Source organism: Rosa chinensis, chromosome 2 (assembly GCF_002994745.2).
Source record: "Rosa chinensis cultivar Old Blush chromosome 2, RchiOBHm-V2, whole genome shotgun sequence".
Classification (NCBI taxonomy): domain Eukaryota; kingdom Viridiplantae; phylum Streptophyta; class Magnoliopsida; order Rosales; family Rosaceae; genus Rosa; species Rosa chinensis.
Window position 1 is genome coordinate 83979332 of NC_037089.1, and position 6107 is coordinate 83985438.

General features: G+C 41.6%; 1 pseudogene; it reads left to right on the forward strand.

Annotated features, from left to right (window-relative positions):
• The first annotated feature begins 634 nt into the window (after positions 1-634).
• Positions 635-4091, forward strand: LOC112185243 (annotated as a pseudogene).
• The last annotated feature ends 2016 nt before the right edge of the window (positions 4092-6107 follow it).

Sequence of the window (6107 nt, forward strand, 5' to 3'; positions counted from 1 at the left end):
TATAAAACATGCGTAAAAATAAATAAATTTCACATGCTTTAGATTCCACGAATATATATCACATATAGAACAAGCAATAAAATAGCATGCTCAAAAATAAAAAAAAATTAAAAAAAATCTAATTATAAATATACCATGGTATGAAAATAAAAGATAACATACTTGGTTTCGAGAAAAACGATCCTAACGCACGCGCGTGTTGATGCAGGCGTGCGATGTTTGTATGCTTGAGAAAAACTGGGCCGCTTCCTCTTTCTTTTGAGCCTTGTTTTTTTTTTTTTTTTTCGATCTGGGCTCTGCTCTCTGAACTGGCCCTTTACTTTGGGTCAAGTTTTTTTTTTTTTTTTCTGTTTCTGTTTTTTTTCTCTGGGCCTTCTGTTTTCTGAGCTTTCTGTTTTTTTTCTTTTTCTTTTCTTTTCTGGGCCTGCTCCCCCTTTTTTTTTTCAGAGCCTTCTTTTTTTCTCTTTCTGGGCCGGGTCCTTACTTCGGCCCGAGTTGCCTCCTTTTTTTTTCTTCTTCTTCTTCTTCTTCCTCCGGCTTGCCTTCCTTCTGGTGTACGAGCGGGGTTGTTACGTCGTTTGCGATCAGTGGTTGCGGCGACAGTGGGGAGCGACGGTGGACTGGAAGCGCAGAGATGGGTTGCTGGAGGCTGCAAAGGTGCTGGGTTGGTGCAGATCGCGGGTTAGGAGGCGCTGTGGCAGATGGGTTGTGCAGTGAAGGCGGGCTGCTGCAAGATGGTCTGCGACTGGGCTGCAGACGGGGATGCAAGGGTGCTGCGAGGCGAGGCTAGGCTGATGAACAGCGATGAATCCGATCTGGGTCTGATGAAGGACGGCGCCGCTTGGTGAACGTGCAGGCAGATGCGGTGCTGGGCTGGGCTGTCCGGAGGAGGAGCGGGCAGCCGGTCTGGACGATGATTTGCGGTGCTCTGGGTGTGGAGAGCAATTGGCTGGCCGGTCTGTGGAAAAAAGAGCTGAGGCTGGGCTGGGCTGTGCGGAGGGATGGCCGTGGAGGCTGCTGCAAATTTTGATTTTTTTTTTGTTTGATCGGCGGCAGAAAAGAAAAAAGTTTTTCTTCTTTAGGGTTTGGGTTTTTTTTTTCTTGGCTAATTGCTCTGAGCGTGCTGATAACGTGTAAAAGTAAAAATGGAGATTGGAATGGTCTGTTCATTTCATTTCATAGTCCATTTATATAGGGAAGAAATTACAACGGAAATAATGTTTACAATTATGATATTAAATACTGATTGATCTACCTTTCATGCTAATTGATTGGCAATCACTAATTCTTTGATTCCCTCTTCGTCAGTTACTTTGACGAAGGCACATAATATGTTTTTCCTTTAACAAGAAATCATTTGTCATGACATGCACGTTTGACAATTTTCTCTATCCTAGCAATTAAAATTTAAGAAATCATTTTTCATGACTTACTACACACTTCATGAGTTCATGTTAATTAATTACTTAAAGTACCCTATTTTTAGTGCGTTAATTTGATGATTCCGAGTCCAACTCGCTGGGTTTCAAAAAGTGCTTAAGAAAACTTCTAATTACTCCTGCAGGTTGGTGAGAGAGGTATTCAGATTTCGGGAGGACAGAAGCAAAGAATAGCCATTGCACGAGCGATCATCAAGAAACCACGAATACTCCTTCTAGATGAAGCCACCAGTGCGTTAGACTCCGAATCGGAGCGTGTAGTCCAAGAAGCTCTGGACAAAGCAGCGGTGGGACGTACGACCATCATCATCGCCCACCGCCTCTCCACCATCCGAAACGCCGACGTCATTGTTGTCGTTCAAAACGGGCAGGTCATGGAGACAGGCTCACACGACGAACTATTCCAACGTGAAAATGGCCTCTACACTTCGCTTGTCCGTTTACAACAAACAGATCAAGCACATTCTATTTCAAACATGGACATTCATGACACGAGCAGTCGTAGGCTTTCGATGGTTAGCCTTTCGAGTTCTGCCAACACATTTGAGGGTCGAGCTTCGTCGGTTCATGGTGGGGAAGATGACACCGTAGAAGTTAAGAAGCTGCCTGTCCCGTCTTTTCAAAGATTGATGGCTTTGAACCTTCCGGAGTGGAAACAAGCGCTTTTGGGGTGCTTCGGTGCGATATTGTTCGGTGCAGTTCAGCCGCTGTTTGCATTCACTCTGGGGTCGACGGTGTCAGTTTACTTCTTGGCGGAGCACGATGAGATCAAGGAGAAGACAAGAATCTATTCTCTGTGTTTTGTTGGGTTGGCTATTCTCTCCTTTCTAGTCAACCTTTGCCAGCATTACAACTTTGCCTACATGGGAGAGTACTTGACTAAGAGAATTAGAGAGAAGATGCTTTCAAAGATACTTACATTTGAAGCTGGGTGGTTTGATCAGGATGAGAATTCCAGTGGTGCCATATGCTCTAGACTCGCCAAATTAAGAAGCCAATGTAGTACGTAATTTATCATTTTTATGTTACTAACTTTTACTTTATATTAAGTCAGGTTTTACATGCATGACTACTTTCAATTAGCTAATTTTTACTAAATTGTTTTATTATTATTATTATTATTCTTATTTTATATATATATATATATATATATATATATAGACACACACACAACTTCATAGTATAGCCGGTCAATTAATTCCAACTTACAAATGAGGAACGTACCTATTTTCTTGCAGGTGAGATCTTTAGTGGGTGATCGGCTTTCTCTACTTGTACAAACCTTCTCAGCTGTGACAGTAGCAGGCACAATGGGTTTGGTCATTGCATGTAGGCTGGCCTCAGTTATGATAGCACTTCAACCCATCACTATTCTGTGCTTCTACACCAGGTGTATCCTTCTCCAAAGCATGTCAAGCAAAGCCACCAAAGCTCAAGATGAAAGTAGCAAGCTAGCTGCAGAGGCAGTCTCCAACCTCAGAACCATCACTGCTTTCTCGTCTCAAGACCGCCTGTTGAAAATGCTAGAAAAGGCCCAAGAAGGCCCGCGTAAGGAGAGCATTCGACAATCATGGTTTGCGGGTATTGCTCTTGGTTGTTCTCAAGGTCTTAACACTATCACCTGGGCTTTTGACTTTTGGTACGGAGGCAAGCTCGTCGCCAAGGGCTACATAACTGCGAAAGCACTGTTTCGGACGGACATGATATTGCTGAGCACGGGTCGGGTCATTGCGGAAGACCTTGTGAAAGGCTCGGACGCTGTTGCGTCCGTATTTGACGTGTTGGACCGGTACACAAATATAGAACCGGAAGACCCGGAAGGTTGCAAGCCCAAAAGTATAACGGGTCATATAGAACTTCATGACATATATTTTGCGTACCCCACTAGGCCCGATGTGATGATCTTGAAGGGATTCTCAATAAATATCGAAGCGAGAAAATCAACAGCTTTGGTGGGAAAAAGTGGGTCCGGAAAATCAACAATCATCGGATTAATTGAGAGATTTTACGATCCACTCAAAGGAGAAGTAAGAATCGATGGTCGAGATATAAAGTCGTACCATCTCAGGACGTTAAGGAAACACATAGCCTTGGTTAGCCAAGAGCCAACATTATTTTCAGGCACCATATAAGAGAAAACATCATATACGGCATGTCAGATAAGATTGACGAATTGGAGATAATCGAAGCAGCTAAGGCAGCCAATGCTCATGATTTCATCTCGGGACTCAAGGAGGGATACAACACCTCATGTGGTAACAGAGGAGTACAACTGTCTGGGGGACAGAAGCAACGCATTGCTATAGCCAGAGCTATATTGAGGAACCCGGTGGTGTTACTATTATAGATGAGGCGACCAGCTCTCTTGATAGTCAATCAGAGAAGGTGGTGCAAGATGCGCTAGAGCGCGTGATGGTGGGGAGGATTAGTGTGGTGGTGGCACACAGGTTAAGTACCATACAACACTGTGATCTTATCACTGTCCTTGATAAAGGGAGGGTAGTCGAGAAAGGGAGTCACCCGTCTCTTTTGGCCAAAGGGCCTAAGGGTTCTTACTACTCATTGGTTAGCCTGCAGAGGACACCATCTGTATCAGAGCTTACCAAATTGCCATGAACGGCTTTTCATTTCCCCATTAAAATGCTGAGTTCTGAAGGCTTAATTGGTTTCTTGTAGTAGTGCTATCTTCTACATAAATATTTAAGAGTATTTCCAATGAATAATTCAGTTCAAGATCTACGAATAGTTTTGGAGCAAATCGTCGATTGGGGAGTGCTCCTAGAGTGATTGAGGCTGTTTGGCATCCTCCGATCGTTGGGTGGATCAAGATTAACTCTGATGGTGCTTGGAAGCATACAGAGGGTGTTGGAGGTTTTGGTGCTGTTTTTCGTGACTTTGAAGATCATGGATGTTCTTGGTGCTTTTTTCTTCCAACATTGACATTCCTAGTTTTAAAGCGGCGGAATTTTGGCAATTATAATGACTATTGAACTTGCTTGGGTACATGATTGAAAGCACGTACATTTGGTTAGAGGTCGACTCGTCACTTGTATTAGACTACCTACGTTCTCCTCTGCTTGTTTTTTGGCAACTTTGTGATCATTGGTTTAATAGTTATTCCATATTCAGATTTTCAGTAATTAAAACGTCAAAAGAGACAAAATTTGAATACGGAATGTTTTTGTGTCATTCAAAATTCCATAATTATTTAATTTGATGTTTGACACAAAATGCGAATACGGTTATGCAACTTCTTCCTCAAATGAAAGAGGCCGCCTATCTAGCACAAACCTTAGCAGCTTTCTTGAGTCCATTAATCTTAGGACCTTCTTGGGCAAGCATAGGCTTGTTCAAACTTCAAAGCCCCTGATCACCTGATGGACGACCTGCTGGTCTTTTCTTCTCTTTGCTGTGGAAATTACCGAACATCATTCTTCGTCTTGTAGGAACTTGTTTCGTGATTCAATCTTAAATGATAAACAACACATCTGTCTTTCATTTGTAGTTGGTAGCAATTGAAAATTCGAATAAATTTCCCAAATCTCAAGCTAGAGCTAGCTAATGTAGCTTAGCTAGTTGCAGTACTGCATGAACTGCTTGAAATTAAGTAATGTCTAAAATAATAAAACATAAATGATATTTCCAATAAAAAAGTTTGAGTTGTACTATGTGGACCTTGACTAGTTGAGACTTGAGAGTTACAAGGCAACTCCAAGATCCAAATTATACCTAAACAACAAAACACCAAAGTCATAGTATCTGTTTTTAACCTCAAGCAAGATGCTTTTATATACTGATTTAATCACTAATCAGCTGAACTGGCCCAGTGATCATCGTCAGTAGTGACGCTTAATTTATAGTCAACAGTGATTATTTTCATTTTCATCTAGATTTTTTTTTATACAAGACATGTCATATGCATGCTATGTCAATATCATTTAGCTGACGAGAATCTAACCGCTCCGTTTTCATTTAACAGATTGGAATAATGGGGGAGAAAATGGAAGATAAGAAGAAAGGTTGTACATCGTCTATCCGCTCCGTTTTCATTCATGCCGATGGTGTCGATAAAGTCCTGATGATCTTCGGGTTGTTGGGAGCCATCGGCGATGGCTGCTCTACTCCTTTGGTCTTGCTAATCAGTCGACGCTTGTGGAACAATGTCGGCGGCGCCTCAAGTGACGCTCTGTAAAAATAATAATTGGTATATTGATGATAATTACAATTAAGAATATTACAAGATATATAGAAAATCAATCTACCTTCTATGGTATAGAATAATATAGATCCTAAGTATTATCATAAAAATAAATTACAACGATTAACAAAATGTGAAGGGAAACAATTAGCATTTACACCTAAATCTTTCCATATCATGAGAGATTCTCAACACTCCCCCTCAAGTTGAAGAGTGAATGTCATGAAGTCCCAACTTGGAAACTAAAGATTCAAAACTATCTCTTGCCAATGCATTTGTGAAAATGTCTGCAATTTGTACAGAAGAAGGAACATATCACTACTACAAAAATTGCATCACACAACGGTGGAAATCTGTTGTGTGATATGGACCATGTCTGTCGTCTATCTCGATGTTGTGTGATGAGCACAATCACACAACGGTGTTTCACCGTTATGTGAATATCATAGACACAACGCAATGCTTAAAAC